This window comes from Paramisgurnus dabryanus, chromosome 20 (genome assembly GCF_030506205.2).
Source record: "Paramisgurnus dabryanus chromosome 20, PD_genome_1.1, whole genome shotgun sequence".
Classification (NCBI taxonomy): Eukaryota; Metazoa; Chordata; class Actinopteri; order Cypriniformes; family Cobitidae; genus Paramisgurnus; species Paramisgurnus dabryanus.
Genome location: NC_133356.1, coordinates 23091268 through 23111715, shown reverse-complemented (window position 1 = coordinate 23111715; position 20448 = coordinate 23091268). Strand labels below are relative to the sequence as shown.

The 20448-nt window shown below is 37.2% G+C and overlaps 1 protein-coding gene across 1 annotated transcript in view; it reads right to left on the bottom strand.

Annotated features, from left to right (window-relative positions):
- Nucleotides 1-1156, bottom strand: part of lzts2a (leucine zipper, putative tumor suppressor 2a) — a 62658-nt gene extending 61502 nt beyond the window's left edge. Inside the window, exon 1 of the mRNA XM_065297143.2 lies at nt 879-1156. The gene's annotated coding sequence lies outside the window, so the exon portion shown is untranslated. The remainder of the gene's footprint in view (nt 1-878) is intronic.
- Nucleotides 1157-20448: the final 19292 nt, after the last annotated feature.

The window sequence follows — 20448 nt, the reverse complement described above, 5'->3', positions numbered from 1 at the left end:
ACGCTGCCATATGCTGTAATTAAACACTGACTGGATACCATAATTAACTGCTTTATGCCTACAGTAAGTAACACTCAACATACAGTAATTACTATATGATATAAGAGCAAGAGAAAGCTTTCAAAGTCACAACCTTTAGAGGCGGATATACAATACAAAAACAAAACAAACAAGCTATATTAGGACAGCAGATAAAACAGTTAAGAGTAACTTAATATGCGCAGACAAGAAATGAATATGAGAATAAAACAATGTTTGCTACAAACGCTGTTGAACTGTTGAGGTGAAATATTACTTCACGTTAATAAGTCGACTAACTTACCAGAACCCACATGAAAATACTGTAGTATACCAGTATTTATTAGAATATATATATTCTAAGTATTATAAGTATTTACCGTAGTAAACTGTACTAAATTTCCTAGATACTACAGTGATTTTTAACCTTACATTAGTAAATAGTAATACTACATCGCATCGGTTCACTACTTTTTTACTACATAATAATAGCGTACAAAAAGTGAAGTGATTACTATACTTACTATAAACTTCATATTATAGTTTATAATTGAATAAAAATAACTGTGCAATAATAAAGTTTATTATTGTCACGCAATGCAGGTTATTCACTTGAGCTGCGCATTTTTACTAGGAAAAAAGTCGCAAAACAGAGTCCTCGTGCGGCGTGTCAATGTAAAAGTCCCAGCTGTTTAACAAACTCGAAATTAAAAAGCTAGCAACTGCATCTCTTTTTAACATAAATTACTCGTTAATATTTCAACCAGTTTATCTCAAGACCGTCATCAAGCTTTTATAATCGCAGACATCGTGCCTCAAACTTGCACTAAAGTTTTCAAAGCAGATTTTAGGGCACTTACCATTAACTGCGTGAGGTACACTGAAACATTTAATGTCCGAAAAGAAATAACGCGTTTTAAAACGATGTCCTGGTGTCCCCGCCTAGGGGAAGTTGAAGAAAAGATGAATATACTCCTCTCACTAAAGTAGAAACAAAACGTCCCGTTGCTGAAACAGACGGGGCTACAACATGAAGCTTCTACTAGTCTGTGCGTGCATCCTGTTGTAAGTGAATGCTGCAGATTGCCGTGAATCCCTCGCTGGACTCGAACCCTGCCCCCATCCCTCCGCACCGGACCGCACCGCCGCTGGCACGAGCGCGACCGCTGATCTGGAGCGACAAGCTTTAAGGTTATGGGAGAGTGGGCTTGATGGGGGGCTCGCGACGGACGACAGGTTCAAGTTTATGAGGCCACGTGAACTGCGTTCCATATGTGGTGGACTTCAAAACAAAACAACATTGACATGTTTTTGTTGGCTACTTTATATGCAGTAGAAGAAGAACTTATTTCTGTTCGTTTCCAAATAAAAAGTATTGTAAATAATGAAATATTCAGAGTAAATCAATTTTAACAGCAGGTTGACTAAAAGTTAGAGGTAATGAACATCTAGACGGCTATTACTTAACAAATTATATAATATATTGTAAGTTTATAAACTTTGCTGCCTTAACTAACTTTTATTTATCTTGACAAGAGATGAGTTGCTACAACTTATAAAAGGAAGTTGACTTTTTTCAACTATATTTTATAAGTATATATAACAACTAATCTGTAGTTATAATAACTAATTTCTAGTCAGGATAAATAATAGTAAGTTGAAATGACTTAAATCTGAGTTGATTCAACAAAATTTTTTAAGGCAGTAACATAAAGGTATTAAAAGGTATTTAAGTATAAAACAAAAGTATAAAATTTCAAATACATGAAGACAATACGTACATCTCCATCCATATTGGCAATCCCACACATTTCTCCTATAGATAGCAACATGTTCTGGGCCGAATGTGGCTTACATTGGCTTAATTCTGGCTCTCTTTTTTTCACAGCCAACCAAAAGCAAAAAGGTCTGGCTTGGCTTGAGTTTAAAAAAAAGAAAAAAAAGAACTTATGTTAGAGTTAAGCCTTGACGTCAGTCCGACATAAGTAAGTGTCTATGAAACAAAACACGTTTGACTTGATTATAAAGGACACACATGGGCAAAGAAAAGCATCGTCAATGAATGTGCTAAGGGCATAAAGCATAATGCTTCAGACTACATTCATTTGCATCTTTGATCTTTTACAAGGACCCCCAAAATCTTTTCTGAGGGCCCCCTTCCATATAAAGATGTAGTTTTCCAAAGAATTCTGCCTTACGAGCCCCAGTGAGTGAGAAAACAAAGATACAAAGCAAGTATACATCAATAAATAAGAGATAAATACCAAACAAATTATTTTTACAAATTTTCTCTGAAATTTTCTGGGGACCCCCTGAAGGCCCCCTGGGGGTCCCCAGAACCCAGTACGAAAACCCCTGCTGTAAGTAAAAACTATAGTATGTCCCAATTCTTACAATAATATAAAATGTCAGGCTTCGCATAGATTGGCAGTGACTTCAGTCTTGAATTTGTTAATATAGTAGTGTCAAGTGGTGAGATGTGAGTTATAATAAAGCTGTAGGAGTGCACAACAGGACAACAAAAATGTCTTTGGACTATTCAAAGCTAATAATAATGATAAAAACAAGACTTGGGGCAGAAGATGAAATTAAATGTAAACACATATAAAGCATTGTGGTTAAATTAAATTTTTTGGATATTTTCATAAACCACAATGCAACTGTAGGTCCACCCTATATTTTAATACACTATACAGCATGGGTCTCTAACCCTGTTTCTGGAGGGCACCTGTCTTGCAGATTTCAGTTTCAACCCCTATTATGCAGGACAGGTGCCCTCCAGGAACAAATGGGAGACCCATGCTATATTATATAGACCACAATTCATGGATGTTTTTAATGCTGTTAATCTGTAAACTTTTGCTGATGCTCTGTTTAAGGAAGGTGAGAGTAGATGGGTCCAATTGACAATTTATTACATTGATTTATTATAATGCATTCATACAGAAGTGTTAAATCCTAATCACTATAATATTATTGACCATAACATCTGAATAAAAGTTATTGACCTTTTGCAGCTCTAAAAACTACAGCTGCAGTTTTTGGTCAGGATTATCATAAACAAAAATACATGCTCTTATATAAGTTCATCATGGGGCTCAATTAGACAGTCAGTTTCAAAGCAACGTAGCAAGCCTGAAGGGGTTTCATTTGCATAATTCAAAACCTGTTAAATCAGCGGCGCGCACTGCAGCATAAACATTCTCAGATGTACCATACACCGTTGTACTGTATGACCTATCATACAAAGCCAAACATCTCTTTAGCCACCTACAGCTTCTCCAAAACTGTGTGGAAAAAGACACAAAACCCGGCCAATCACAGGCTATTTTCCTCTGAGTTCATTGTGTTCAGACAATGTTTTACCACTTTATTGTAACTGAACTTATTATTTTTCGTATTTTCTATATATGCATAAGCAACACAATGTACCTTAAAACTGGTGCACTCAACTTTGGAGAGAAACTACACCTACACATTTAAAAAAATATATTTAAAAAAATAACATTTTCTTGTTATTTAAGGTCAAGAAAACAGACGGTTTATCAAAATGATCACTGGAATAACAATCAGGCAATGTCTTTACTTCTAATTTTGTTTTCAGAAACTCCTTGACATTCTGCAATCCATCTTTAGTCTTAGAAAGTAACAGAGCTGAGTAAATGTAATCTGTGGACCAGTTCCAAATAGGACAGGACAGCCGGGACACTTCACATCTCCGGCCAACTGCTCCATCACTACAACACTCAGGACAAAGATGGATAGAAAGATAGGAAGGCAGGACGGAGTGAAAATAATAATGAGCAGGAGTTTTCATCAATTTATTTTTGTTCTGGCCTCTTTAAACTTTTCAGAATGTCCCACGTTCATGTCTGATGGCTTTGCAAGTGCCAAATATCTAAAAACATTGTAATCTGAGTAAAAAAAAGCAACTGCAGCACTTGTAAAGGAAGTGGCATATTTAATATCCTCTGAGGGTCTTAACAAGGTTTCATGAATATGTATATGGTCTTTTGAAGGTTGCATAATGTTATCAAGGGAGTCTAATGTGTTTTATTACATATTATTTTGAAATGGTTTATGATAATACACATTTTTGGAGCCAGTGGTCTGAACACTAATTTGTTTACTTTGTAACCAAGACATTTGCTCAGACACCATTGCAGTCATACTTTACAGATGAATGACAAACACAAAATAAAAAAGTTAACAAAAGCTGCCAAAATAATTAATGAGATGTAATAATGCTAATAGACTGTAAACAATAGGGGATTTTGAGTCATTATGGAGAGGACTTACAGACATCCCTTAGGGCGTCTGTAAATGAAAAACAGGGCATATTTTATAAAGCCTGCCAAATGCTTTACTCAATAGCTGAATTTGCAAATATTGCAATAATGAACCAGAACAAACAAACAAGTCAAACGAGTAACAGGAATAAACTGAATGCTTATACTGAATCATAATTTATAACAGATCTTCCGGATGAAACATCTGAAAGCTTGTTAGACTTAGGTAAAAGACGCTCAAACAAATAAAGCTAAATCTTAGTGTTAAAACACCAAACAGCTTCAGGACCTGAGCACTAAGGGTTTGGGGACGTATACCGTCCATATCTAAGCAAGATCATAATTACTCGGACTATTAAATTAAACCGACTTCAAAGGAAATTCAAACATAATGCAAACTAACACGACGCCTTGCATACTTGAATTACTTCAGGTCCTCTAGAGAACTCTTAGAAGTAGGCTACATTTTTGCCATTCCTGTGATTATACAGTACACAAGGGCACAAAACAGGATTATACTTTTACTTAAATGGATGGTTCCCCAGTAGAGTTTGCTTTAAGCAACTTGACAGTGAACAGTTTTACTCAAAGTAGACTCGCTCATTGTGAAGTGGAGGCATTGTGTTGCTAAATTAAGCATCCTTTCAATTCAAAGGACCAGTGTGCAACCCTCACCCATCCCCAAACGACCCACTGAGCGACATCACAAAAGTGTCTTCGCTTTCAGTTGTGTATCCGTGTGCATTTGTGTGCCTCTCTTAGAAGTATCTGGCCCTTTTCATGGTATAGTGAACTACTTATATGCCATTGCTGTCCAGTTGCCATCATTTGAAACACCCTAAGAAGAGACAAGAGGAGCCTCAAATGTTCAGACACCGAGGCTCCTTTGCTACTCCAATTCACTTCTTTACAGAGTTGTATAAGTGCAGCGCTGTGCAGCTGAATCCTGCGCTTTGTTTAGTTGCCAAAGCTGTAAGCTCAGCGTTCCATAACTGTCAATGGTGTGCACCACTGCGTGCTGGATCTGTGTGTTAGCGTAAGTAAAACAGGATGTGGAATGGTGGATCTACACAGGCATGGTTTTTATGTGAGAAAATATAAAAACTTATGTATGTGTGTCTGTGCTTTGTATGTGTGCCACTGTTACATAAGTGCTCCCTGAAGACCTGGGAAGGGTTGGAAACCAGGAGCTGTTTGCCGTGTGAAATCTCTATAACCATACGGAGTGTGACTGCAGATTTATATAGGAATGCCAGGCATATCCCCCAGACCTTTGTTTATTGAGTGACTATAAGATACCAGTATGAGTATAATACTTGAGCTCATATTTATCCTTTATTCTACATTTATACAGCAGAAAATGTGTCCAGATTCTGACCATACACTGTTAGAAGAAATGGGCAAACTATGTACCCTAGTTGTCATTGGGGCAAAAAAGTCCTAATATGTACAGTTAGGTATTCAGGTAAACAGTGGCGGCTCGTGACTGCTTATCCGAGGGGCGCAAATTCAAAATAAGTGTTCGGGGTGTCATGTGTGTTGCTCGTGTTTTCAAAAAATGTGTTTGTTGCATCATGTGAACCATGTGCATCACGTGTTTTGTCAAAATAAGTGCCTGCTGCACACGCGTCAAAACCGTTTATGATAAAAGAGACGCTCACGTTCACAAAATACACGCAAGACACTCACTTAACACCAAAATCTGATTACGCATGAGATTATGTGAGTATCTGACAAACGCCAGCGTCTCTTTTATCATAAACCCTTTAGACGCATGTGCAGCAGGCACTGATTTTGACAAAACACGTGATGCATATAGGATCACTCGACGCACAGACAACATATTTTGAAATTACTAACCACACACATAACGGGCTACATACAAGTTGTGACGAACTTCGCATTGAGCACCCTCGAAAAAATAAGTCACCGGCCACCACTGCAAGTAAATATACATTTGGTACCAATATACCTTTGAGCAAACTTTAAGTGTATTTTTTGAAAATGTATACCCTCAGTGACAGCTAGGGTAAATATTTTGATCACTTTTAGATTTCATAAAAAGTCCATAGTGTATAGATTCTGGGCCTGGGGCAGGTAAGGGTTAACAGTGGCACATGCAATAAAAAGCACACGTACACACACATAGGAGAAAACTCATTTTTCACTCATAATGTTGGTCAAGGACAGGTTGTCCCAGCACTATGGGTGTTTTTCTCTGTGGGCTTAGACCATTACCGTTTCTTCATCATCAGTTTCCACTGCATTGATGTTAATTTATCAGAGAACAGAACCATTAGTGATGGTAGCGTTGACTGCGGCAACTACAAAACAAGTGAAAGAATCAAATATCCTCTTAAAAAAAATGACATAATAATTTCTTGTGAAGGAAAATTGTATGTCCTTGCACATGTTTGGCATCTGCAGTATCAGTGTTATCATAGCCTAATGCTGCAACCCAATATCATGAAATTATGCACCTATAGTCACGTAAATTTGTAAGACTTTTCCGTGACAATGACACGCTTTTCCACCTTATTGCGTGAACATGTCACGCATTTCTGTTTACGTGTCACTGTCAAGTATTTGTTGCTCAACTGTTTTGTCCTATTTTCAAACCATTGATGCTTCGGTTTAGGGTTACATTTGGTGTTTGCGTTAGGAGGTCATTTTAAGTATTAGTTTATACCTTTTTCATGATTTATTTTTTATGTTTTATGATTTTTAAACCATTGTCGCCTGGTGTTAGGGTTAGACTTGGGTTTGGGTAAGGATGTCATTTTAAGTAACCCTAAACTGAAGTGACAATAGTAAGAAAATAGGACAAAACAGTTGAGTAACAAATACAATGACACGTAAACAGAAATGTGACATGTTCACGCAAAAAGGCGAAAAAGCATGTCAGTGTCACGGAAAAGACTTACAAATTTACGTGACTATAGGGACATAATTTCGTGATACTGGGTTGCAGCATTAGGCCATGATAATTCTTGTGCTTAAGCAAACTTGTGCTTAAAACAAACAAAAAAATCTACCAATGGGATAAAAAAAACTTTCTTGAATGAAGTGTTTATGAAAAAAGTAAACTTATTTTAAGATATTTTTTCTTACCCGATTGGCATATTTTTTGCTTGTTTTAAATTTACTTAAAGTTTATATATTTTGTCTAAAAACTAGACTCATAATTTTGCTCACCAAGAAAATACATCTTAATTCAAGAATTTTTTGATAATTTTACTGAAAACAAGACAAAAATACTAAGTAAGAAAGTCATTTTTGCAGTGAACACACACTTTTTAGGGCCCGAGCACACCGGGGTGTGAGGACCCTATTGTTCTTCAAGGAGTTATTATTATTATTATTTTTCTCCGACTTCAGCGGGACTTTAGAGGGCCTAAACATACTCAAAAACTCATGAAATTTTGCACGGATGTCAAGAGTGATGAAAATTTACATGTGGTGTAGGCTTTGGAATTAGGCGTGGGAAAACGGCTCTATAGCGCCACCTACAAATTTTCAACGAAGCAGCCCTCGGACTGTGTTTAACGTACAATTACGAAATTCGGTACGCTTCTGTAGCATGACAAGACCTACAAAAAAGTCTCTTGGAGCGAAGCCATAAACCAAACAGGAAGTCAGCTATTCTGAGTTATTTTTGTGATTTGGGCGCAGTTTTTGTCATTTCCAGGCGTCATACTTTAACTAACTCCTCCTACAGTTTTCGTCGGATCATCTTCATATTTGGCGAGTGTCATCTTAAGGCCTTTGTGATGCTAAATTGCGAAGGATTTGACTCTACGTAAAAATTTGTGTCGGTTCTGGCCCGACAAATTTTGATGTTTTCCGATGAAACAGGAAGTTGCTGGAACTCATGCATACAATGTCCGATCTGTCCCAAATTTCACATGATTGCTAAGAGTCCTGACCTGAACACATCTACATAACAATTTTCATTTATAGCCATAGCGCCACCAGCTGGCAACCTGAAGGAACATGTTTTAGCGCCACTTTCAAATATTCAATGCAGCAGCCCTTGGACTGTGTTTAACTTACATGTACGAATTTCGGTATGCTCATGTATTATTGCAAGCCCTACAAAAAAGTCTCTTGGAGCAACGCCCTACACCAAACAGGAAGTCAGCTATTTTGAATTATTTCTCAGATTTTGGCTCAGTTTTTCTCATTTTCAGCAGTCATACTTTAACTAACTCCTCCTACAGTTTTCGTCGGATCATCATCATATTTGGCGAGTCTCATCTTAAGGCCTTTGTGATGCTAAATTGCGAAGGATTTGATTCTATATTAAAATTTGTGTCGGTTCTGGCCCGACAAATTGGATGTTTCGCTATGAAACAGGTTGCTGGAACTCAGGCATACAGTGTCCGATCTGTCCCAAACTTCACATGATTGCTAAGAATCCTGACCTGAACACATCTACATGTCAATAGTCACTTATGGTTATAGCGCCACCAGCTGGCAACAGGAAGTGACATGTTTACACTGATTATGCAAGGTCCGATCTGTCCCAAACTTCACATGATTAATAAGAGTCCTGGACTTGAACACATCTACATGTCAATAGTCACTTATGGTTATAGCGCCACCAGCTGGCAACAGGAAGTGACATGTTTACACTGATTATGCAATGTCCGATCTTTCCCTAACTTCACATGATTAATAAGAGTCCTGGACTGAACACATCTACATGTCAATAGTCACTTATGGTTATAGCGCCACCAGCTGGCAACAGGAAGTGACATGTTTACACTGATTATGCAATGTCCGATCTTTCCCTAACTTCATATGATTAATAAGAGTCCTGGACTTAACACATCTACATGTCAATAGTCACTTATGGTCATAGCGCCACCAGCTGGCAACAGGAAGTGACATGTTTACACTGATTATGCAATGTCCGATCTTTCCCTAACTTCATATGATTAATAAGAGTCCTGAACTGAACACATCTTCATGTCAATAGTCACTTATAGTTATAGCGCCACCAGCTGGCAACAGGAAGTGACATGTTTACAATGATTATGCAATGTCTGATCTGTCCCAAACTTCACATGATTAATAAGAGTCCTGAACTGAACACATCTTCATGTCAATAGTCACTTATAGTTATAGCGCCACCAGCTGGCAACAGGAAGTGACATGTTTACAATGATTATGCAATGTCTGATCTGTCCCAAACTTTACATAATTGACAAGAGTCCTGGACTGAACACATCTACATGCCAAAAGTCACTTATGGCCATAGCGCCACCTGCTGGCAACAAGAAGTAACATGTTTTACACTGATTATTCAAAGTCAGATCTGCCCTACATTTTACATGATCAATAAGAGTCCTGGACTGAACACATCTACGTGCCAATATTTACATGTAGTCATTCATACTCTCATACACTTTTAAATGGTTCACCTATGTTTACATGCTTAAATGCCTATTTACTACTGTTCCCTTTAATTCTTATGCCACGGCGTGGCGGTGTCATGTGTGCGAGGGCCCTTCCATCACTGCTTGCAGTTTTAATTTACACTTACATCATTTTAACTATTAGATTAATATCTATGTTGCATCAATCTAAAATGTGCCTTTAAAGATTTGCTTGTTTATGATTCACTGCATCTCAAAAAATTTTATTTCATAGAGAGCAAAGTGCTTGTTTCCTTAAAATATTGACAGCCTCACATGAATTTTAAATCACACGAACACTCATGAGACATTAAACAACTTCACGGGAGAAAATGGTTCAGTGCATTTTTCCTCTTGCTCATTGGGCAGAATTACAGGGTTTGCTCAAATTACATGGATGGACACATCAATAAGTGATGTAACACTAAAGTTCCTTAAAGACTTGGCCACTTCTTTTCTATAAAGCACAGGCCTACAGTATGCCACTGGTTTAACACAGCCTTCATTAATTCAACAGGGGAAAGTGTGCATGCTGGATCCAGAGTTGCCACAGCAGCTGTGGAAATGTTGTACTTGGCGGAGGTGATGGTAACAGCTCAATGTTCCAGTGGATGATTTGCAAAAACATAGAAACATTGCTTTCCAGTTCTTGAGCCAGTTTACTTTAAGCAACATTAGTGATGTGTACACTCCAAAAAAAGCTGTGTTGTTTTGATCCATGGATGAGTAAAATTTGTCCACACCCAACTGTCGGGTTTAAATGAACCTACGTTGGGTTGTTTCAACCCACAGCGTCAAAAATAAAAGTATAACACTGTACCTTTTCTGTCACTGGGGTGGTAGACTACACTCTAAAAACAAACAGTGCCAAATAGCACTAAAAATGGTTCACTGGCTTGTAATCACAGGGGAACCATTTTAAGTGCCATATAGCACCTATGTAGTACCTGTGTAGCACCTGTGTGGAAACCATTGTGCTATATTGAACCAAAATGGTTCCCCTATAATTACAAGCCGGTGAACAACTTTTAGTGCTTTTTAGCACCAATTTTTTTTAAGATTAAGGTTCCATTTTGTATCTTTAGAATATACAAAACATAATACAATATACTATTGTAGCTATTGTGTACCTTTACAGGTACAGTTAAATGTTTTCTACCCCTAACATCTCACTGGTTCACAATAGGCCACTACACTCTAAAACAAGAGTGCCAAATAGCACTAAAAGTTCGCTATCATAGAGGAACCATTTTTAGTGCTATATAGCACCTATGAAGAACAATCCGGGGGTAATATAGCACCACTATAGCACCAGATATGGATCTATATAGCACAATAGGGTTCTACACAGGTGCTACATAGGTGCTACACTGCAAAAAAAAAAAAATTTTAAGAAAAAAATCTTAGTATTTTTGTCTTGTTTTCAGTAAAAATATGTAAAAATTATAAAATTAAGATGCTTTTTCTTGATGAGCAAAAAAATCTGCCAATGGGGTAAGCAAATTTTTCTTGAATTTAGTGTTTAAGAAAAATTTTCAAGATTTTTTTGCTCACCCCATTGGCAGATTTTTTTGCTTGTTTTATGCACAAAATCACTTAAATTTGATATTTTTGGGCTAAAAACTAGACTTATTTTCTTCATCAAGAAAAAGCATCTTAATTTAAGAATTTTTTGATATTTTTACTCAAAACAAGACAAAAATACAGAATTTTTTTCTTGAAAATCATTTTTTGCAGTGTAGACCTTTGTGTTTAAGACTTGATGATTATTTTAATACACAGCGCATGGCACTGCCCACAGCTCTTAGATGTGCCACCTTAAGCCTTAGGGGAGGTTTTCATTCATTGAAGGGTATACGAGCTTTAAACTGAGAGTGGGGCACATAGGGATGGAACAACTGGACTAAGTGCACTGATCGTTGAGTGCACTGATGAGAACAGACGGTTAGAGATTTGGGAACAGCTGTTTTTAGACCCACCCTCGGTTCACCTCTGACTTTAACTTAGTGTCCAAACCAGTGAAGAGGAGTCATCTCAGGCTGTTTAATACACACGTTTATCTGTGTGAGTTTCTATGAGGACAACAGGGAACAGGCAGTAACAACAGCAGGAGGTTTTAGCATGTACAGAAGTGTGTTTTGACACTACAATCGTGTCTGTATGCAAATGACTGAGATAAACATTTTATTTGTAAGTGAAATTGCAAGGACTGAAGTGAGACAGTAATATGAATCTTGACTCAGAAAAGACAGCAGTGATATTAATGTTTTGCTCCAGTATGGATGAATGAGACCTGTTTACACCAGAGAGCTCCATTTGATCATAAGTAGTCTAAGCATAGCAACATCAGGGCATCCAAAACATACTTTATATACAGTAAGTATTATATAAGTAGGTGTACTGTCACTGAAAAAGCCGGCCACAGCATTGCTAAAATTAAGTTTTCGAAACTATCAAACACAACATGCGAGTCGTTCGCATGTAAGGAAACTATGCATGGATGAAAAGCATTAACTTGCTTTCCACAACAAAGCAAATGATCAAACAGATGGGAGTGGAGGAGCAGGGTGGAGGACAGCTAACTGTGGTATACCTGAAACACTCCCACTTGCTCTATATCCAGCAACAAAGATCAGACTATTTTGGGCGGCACGCATTTAAAAACAGAGCATGGTTAAATATAAAGATCTGCTATTGTACCATGTTAAAACAGCCTAAAACAATCACAGTATAAGTTTGATTAAAATTAAACTTATTTAGTATTACCTATATGGCAAAAAAATTGTTTCAATGTCCACTCTGACTATGTTTAGCGGCATCTAGCGGTGAGATTGTGAATTGCAACAAACGGCTCAGTCCACAGCTCACCCTTCCCTTTCAAAACACACAGTGAAGCTACAATAGCCACCACAGGACAAATACGTTGTCTAAGACAACAATGACGAAACACTCTCTGTAGAGCAGTTTATCTGTTTAGGGCTACTGTAGAAACATGCCGGTGACTTCTATGTAAGAGGACCAACAGTGTATGTAAATAAACACGGTTTATTCTAAGGTTATAAAAACAAGTTTATTTTGTAAGATCTTAATACACTACTGATAATACAGTTATGTCTATTATATAGCATTTCTGTCAAAAGATCCTTCTAAAAAGTTACACAATGCACCTTTAAAGGACAAATTCGGTATTTTACACTTAAAGTCCTGTTTTCAGATTGTTTAAGATGAAATAGAACGATTTTGACTGAAATTTAGACATATGCGGCTGCCCCGAGAATTTTCGGGTGTTTGTTGTTTCACCTCCCACCTTTACAATGGGTTTAATGGTGCACTGGAACAATCCTTCCTAAAATGCATTAGACTTTCGTTTACAAAGACGTGAAACTCACCGAGTGGTCAGGGGTGTTCACTGATATGCTCACACAAAAATCGCTGCAAACAATGCTTTCCAACAGGTGTTTTAGCATTCGTTGTAAACTTGTGGACCTATTTTTACAAACGCCTCACACCCGTATATTCTTCCGTTGAGAGCTTGAATAATAGACACTCCAGCCCAATTGGTGGCGATAATCCCCCTTTGCCAATTGCAAGAATAGAAACAAAGTTCCCGGCGCGGAGTAATACCGTACCTCACAGCACATCTAATACAAGTCAATGGAGTTGGACAAAACTACGATAAAACCTGTTGGAATGCGTCTATTGCAGTGATTTTTGTGTGAGAATACCAGTGAACACCCCTGACCACTCGGTGAGTTTCACGTCTTTGTAAACCAAAGTTTAATGCATTTTATTACATGGCTCTCTGGAATACTTGATTCTGATTGGTCAGTTGAGACATTTGCAGGTTGGTTCTTTTCAAATAATAACCGCTCCAAAGTAATAACGCATAGCCGGTACTACTTGTATGTTTAAAATCCCTCCACCCCAACAAAGATTACCGTTTGGCGCCATCTTGTGACAAACATTGGACAACCACAATTAACAATGGAAAAATTTTACATTAATTTTAACATGTATGGAAAAAATAAAACATTTAAACAGTGGATAGATTTGGACGATTCAAATGGCTCCCCAATAAAGACGAAAAAACAAATATTTTACTACGAAGAACAAACAACGACAAGACACAGAGAGCTTACTGAGACTGAATTTGACAAATTAGAGCATGACAGCTACGAAGCCAACACACAAAAAAATACAGAATGGGCATTAAAACTTCTCAAAGACTGGCTAAAAGAAAAAAATGAGACAGACAAGTATGAAGCAGAGGATCTTAATAAGGTATTACGATCATTTTATGCATCTGTGCAAAGTTTCGCGGAAGGATAAAAATGATAATTTAAATCAAATATGCCAATAAAACGTTTTAAAATTCATATTCATGTCCAGTTTTTTTTCCTTATGTGGCAAGTAGCCGTGTAATAAGCGAGATAATGTAGAGGCAGCCTGTAGTTATCGCGAAATAAGCCCCTTCAGTGTGATCAGGACCCTCCGCGTCAGGGCTTATTTCGCTATAGGCTGCCTTTACATTATCCCTTACTTAGAAAAGATTGTTTCAGTGCACCTATAAAGCCATTCTAGAGGTGGGAGGTGATACAAGAAAAACTCGAAAATTCTCGGGCCAGCTTCATATGTCCAAATTTCAGTCAAAACCGTCCTATTTCATCATAAACAATCTGAAAACAGGGCTTTAAGTGTAAAATACCGAACTTGTCCTTTAAAGGGGACATTTCACGATGTAAAATGTAAAATAAATCTTTGGTGTCCCCAGAGTCCGTATTTGAAGATTTAGCTCAAAATAGCATATAATTTATTTGCCACTTTGTAGGTGTGAGCAAAAGTGTGCCGTTTTTGGGTGTGTCCTTTAAAATGCAAATTAGCTGATCTCTGCACTTAATGGCAATGCTGTGGTTGGATAGTGCAGATTAAGGGGCGGTATTATCCCCTCTGACATCACAAGGATAACCAGATTTCAATGTACAATTTTTTCATATGCTTGCAGAGAATGGTTTACCAAAACTTAGTTACTGGGTTGATCTTTTTCAAATTTTCTAGGTTGATAGAAGCACTGGGAAAATCAGATTTTCATGATATGTCCTCTTTAAGAGAATGACAGAATGAATCAGTTGAACTAATGATGCTACTGTATATAAAGCAACTTAATGACACATGACCCAGGGAACGCACATTTCTATGGTTAAAAGTGTTTTCCAAATGCATAAATGCAAATGGTCCCATACAGCCAGAAAAAACCTCCACACACACGATCACAATCTCATTTTCAATGACTTTTCACTCACTAGACTTCTTATGTAATCACAAGTAGGGGACCTAAAGGAAAACGCATTAAAAGTCACTTAACAAAGTCAATGCGGTTAACTAGAAAAGTTTTCGTTTCCTGACTCAGGTCCTATCTCTGTGGAATTGTCCGAGATGGCTTTTAGCTCATGCTGCATTTGTTTCCTGTCTATAGTTGAAGATGTGAAGGGGTGGGCTGTTTCTCAGAAGGAATGTATGTGTAGTGGACTGCAAGTTATGTGTTAACATACAGTGTTTTATGATTTGCTATAGTGTATGTGTGACCCTGTTTGTTCATATTTAGTATAAGTCGTAGAAATGAGAAGCGGGGTTTACCCCTACAACAGCTGTGACAGAAGTTGTGGAATTGTATTTGTAGGTTTAGACTTCTGTGCATGCAGCTGTTCTCTGTCTTTTCCTCCCTCTTTTTCTTCCTACCATCCACCCCCTTCATCTTACCCCATCAGCCTCAGTGGGCTTTTATCAGGAACAAAAACAAACCCTTTCTCACAGCCTCAATCACTTACTTTAAAGCTATCATGTGCATTATTGGAGTGAGGCGTGTGGAAATACACATTCAGGTTGGAGGTTGAAAATCCATCATGGCACTTTGCTGTTTTTACCTGACGCTATGATTGCATATGTTGGAAATAATAAATATTACAAATGGTAATGCTCATGTTTACCTAAGCACAGTGGAGCATTGCATTAACAGCACAAAAGGTCATGAGTTTGAACCCAGGGAACACACATAAAAAGATAATAAAAAGTGTATACTGTATCTTGTAAGTCGCTTTAGATCAAATCGAAATAGAGACTAGACTCTTGTTTTTTAGATCTAAGAAAAGTAATCATACGCATGTCTCAAAAAATATCTGAATTTAAGTGCACTTTTACTGAAAACTTGCAATGTGAGCACAGGTATCGATATTTTTCCTTCCTGTACTGGCGTACAATGCACACACAGGCAAGGATCATAATAAAGAGTAAGAAAATATTTTGTCTCGCTGACACAGTCCATGAGCAAACACAATACATGCAGACATTCCCTACCTTCACTCCACAGTGGTTCCCACAATGTCTCAGTTTGTCTCCTGAGTTTTCAGCAGATGTTGGGTTTAGATTCACTGTGTCATTAGTGAGGCCCTGGGTCCTGTTCAGATTGACACGCACACAAAAACAGTTCTGGTGAAAACAGAGATGATGTGAGATCATAATACAAAAAGGCCACGTTCAAATTTCAAAGCAAATGAAACAGGACATTTATCATTCAGAAAAAGTAATCAGAGAGAAAATGGTTTTACCATTTTACTAAGGTCACAGCTGCAAAATTCTTGACCGTTAAATGAACATGTCCAAAGCACGGCTTCACTGTGTTTACTCAAAACTGCTGATATTTTAGGTGATATGGTTCAGTGAAAATAAAGAACTGAAACATTAAACAATGCAACCCCAGTGTTACACTTTTAATGCATTCCTGCAGCTGGTAGAGTATAAGATTAGAAATGCCAAGGTCATGGGTTTGACTTCCACTGTATATATAAGTCTAGCAAATAAGTCTAGTTTTAAGTGAATAAAAACGTTAAATAAACTGCTAATGGTGTAAGAAAAAAATCTTGAAATAAGTTTACTTTTTTTCTAAAACACTTAATTCAAGAAAAATTCATAAAAAAAAACTTACCCAATTTTTGCTTGTTTTAAACACAAATTCACATACATTTTTTATTTTTTGTCTAAAAACCAGAGTTTTTATATTATTTTGCTCATCAAGAAAATGCTTCTTGATTTAAAGAGTACGATTCACAATTTTACATTTCCTTTGGTGGTAAGTGTATATTAGTACATGTTAAGGGAAAACACCACCGTTTTTCAATATTACTATGTTCTTATCTCAAGCGCTTCTGAATGTGTTAGCATTTAGCCTAGCCCCATTCATTCCTATTGCTCCAAACAAAAGTTTTATTTTGTGCCACCATACTTTCTGGTGCAACTACTCATGTAACAGTCTTTAAATAGTGAAAACATGGAAGTGTTTGGTGGCTTCTAGATTCATCCCTGTTTGGAGCCATAGGAATGAATGGGGCTAGGCTAAATGCTAACACATTTACGAGGCGCTGTACAAAGATTAAAAGAGCACGCATTGAAAAAGATATGTATGTATTAATTTTTCTAAGTTGAGGTAAGAACATAGTAAAATATTGAAAAATTGTGGTATTTTCCAAATCTTCCGAACATGGTACGGAGCGCCAAATTTCTGGCTGATGTCAGAGGTATTCAGACCAATCACAAAGTACAGATTAGCTGGCCTTTTAGGAAATATAACTAGTTTTAACAAACATGCCTTTCTAAAAACATTATGTGCATTTTGAGGCAAAACAAAGAGCACTGCTGTATTTTAAGATATATCAGTAAAGGTTGTTTTTAGTTTGGGCAGCTCTTTGGACAGCATTTATTTTAGTCTAGGACTAGTCTAATCCCTTTCTGGGAAACCGCCCCATAAAGTTTAGTTTTCCAATAGTTTAACAGCAGTCACAAGTATGGACTCACTGCCATCTGCTTCCACTGGCATAATGAGTGAGTGTGTGTGTGGGGGGGGGGCATATGTGGGTTACGGGGACATGAAACTGAAACGCTAAAAAAAACATACTATATGGTAATTTTTCATAGATTAAAGCCTGACAACAGGTTTTGTGAGATTGGGGTTAGGGACTGGGGTAGGTAAGGCAAATAGAATATAACAGTTTGTACAGTATAAAATGCATTGCGTCTATGTGCCAATGTGTGTGTGAATAGCTGGGTTCATTTCCTCAGATACATCCCCTTGAAGACAAACGTCCTGCCAGTTTATCTCTAATCCAGCATGATCATACAACTCTTTTCAAGTTTCCAAGTTTAAAGTTAAAACTCACAGAATGAGCTGAATACGCCAGATTATGGGTGTACTGTCTGATCATTCTTACAGAGAGTGACATTTCATAGATCAAAGGAAAGGTAGGAGAAAAGTATTAAACACTGGAGACTTACATCCATCTTGATTTTTGAGATCAGACTGACATTCTGAACAATCCTCAAATGCTACACTTAGACAGGCTTTCAATGTTTCATCAGACAAAAAACACACTCTTGCTTATTTTACAAGGCATCTGTCATTTGCGTGAGCCAGAAAGAACGTGTCCTGTAAGTGGTAGTGTAAATACTTACATTGTCAAGGAAATAGTTTAGATGTCTGAGCCAGGATTTCTCAGGATTCAATTGCTGCATCTCTGTGTCTCTCTCTCTCTCTGGAAAATGAAACAAATTGAAAGATATAACTTTTAACAACCTCATAAAAATGACAACTGCATCAGCCCTGGGGTGCTACAACATCTTTGTCACAAACACAAATCCCAAAGTTCAAGGATGTGTTGCATCACATTGCTCTGGATAAATAAATTCTTACATAATAATTTTAGAAAATATTTTATATAGCAGCAATTTTAGGAATGAGTACACAAGGAACCAGTAGGGTCAGCTTACTGTAGCAAACAAGACATTTCTGTGCTATGCGTTTCCCCATGATTTACTACAGATTATTAAATATACCGTAAGCATACAGTATATATTAAACAGAATATACAACATAACAGAATTGTGTAAAGCAAAACACTTTTTTGCTTTGTGCTTTTAACAGAAATATTAGCACAATTATTTTACAGTAGATTCAGAACTTAATTAAACAATTTATTTGCAAAACAATGTGTTACTGTAGCTCAGTTGGTAGAGCATTGCGTTAGCGCTGCAAAAGTCCTGGATTTAAATCTCACACAGTTACAATTAAAATTGATAGTTTGAAAGGACTTGGATGCAAATGTCTTTGGATAAAAGTGTCTGCCACCTGACACTTTCACTCCCCCCTGAAGAAAGAGGTGAGCACTATTATAAACTATTTATATACACACACTTTGTCTGGTACTGTCATACTGTCAAATCTAAAACTTGATAGTATTTATAGTATCTCTGACTGATGCTGAACTGCAGTACTTGTATCTTCCACAGAAGATCACTAGATGGCGCAATGCATTCATCAAAAGATTGAATGAGAACGTTTGAATAAGCAAACATACTTTCTGGAAAATCCTACTATCCCTTTATGATTATTAATTGCACCTGAAATTCTTTTCAGAGAACAATAATAACAGATTTTTATAAAGGGATAAAACTTTGACACTTTGTGAAAAGAGATCCCTTACGAAAATTAACCATGGTTTTACTACAGTTAAAACCAAAAAACCATGGTTACTGTAGTAAAACCATAGTAGGCTAACTACAAAATAACCATGGTTTTGACAATCATGGTTTTCAAAAACCATAGTTAAACCATAGTTAGTGTAGTAAAACCATGGTTTTGCTGATAGTAATCAATACACCAAAAAACCATGGTTACTACGCTTTTACCACAATATAACCATGGTTAATTTTCGTACTGTTTGTTACTGCCAAATGTCAATGAAAACTTACACCCTGTGTATAAAATTGTACATTTCTGTGCCTGTTCTTGTTCCTCAGGTTTAGGGTGTTGCCTGTGAAAACAAACAATATATTTGATCTAGAAGTGTCAACATGCTGTGTCAAACTGTCAGGACGTGGGTGATTATTTCTTCTCATGCAATCTTTATCTAATTGTAAAGGTAAATATATTGTTGTCTATCATTTGCTATTGTCTATTTATTCACTGTAACACAGAAGAACAAGTTTTAGAGATATGCAAATACACCATGTCAAGGAAACCTTATACAATAGACAATACCTTTGTCCTTTTCAAGGAGAGCTTGTAAAAGTTTTGCCCTCATGCAGTTCTCCACCCACAGCTCACAGCAGTACATGTGCGGTACACATCTGAAAGCATCTCTTGGTTGCTTGGCAACAAGTATGCTGAAAGTATGCTGGCTTCCCTTAGAGTCTGTGTTGCCTGCCTCAGCAAGGAAACCTGGATGTTTTTCACTGCACAGCTAAAACCTTTCACAAATGAGTCAGTGATCGCTGATGTACAGTTGAACGGATATTTCTAGCACTTAGTAGGTGGGGTGAATGAAGAGTCTGTGTTACCTGCCTCAGCAAGGAAACCTGGATGCTTTTCACTGCACAGCTAAAACCTTTCACAGATTAGTCAGTGATCGATGATGTACAGTTCAATAGATATTTCTTATATTAGTAGGTGGGGTGATGAAGCGAAGCGACCAAATAAAATTTCATTTAGACACAATTATAATCAGGCAAATAAGTAAAGTATTAATGGGCATACCACAAGGGACTCTATTTGGACCGCTTTCGATTGTGCCATCACAGTGGCCAACAAACCTTTTACAAATTAGTCAGTTATCACTGATGTACAGTTGAATAGATATTTCTAGTACTTAGTAGGTGGGATGAATGAAGCGAAGCGA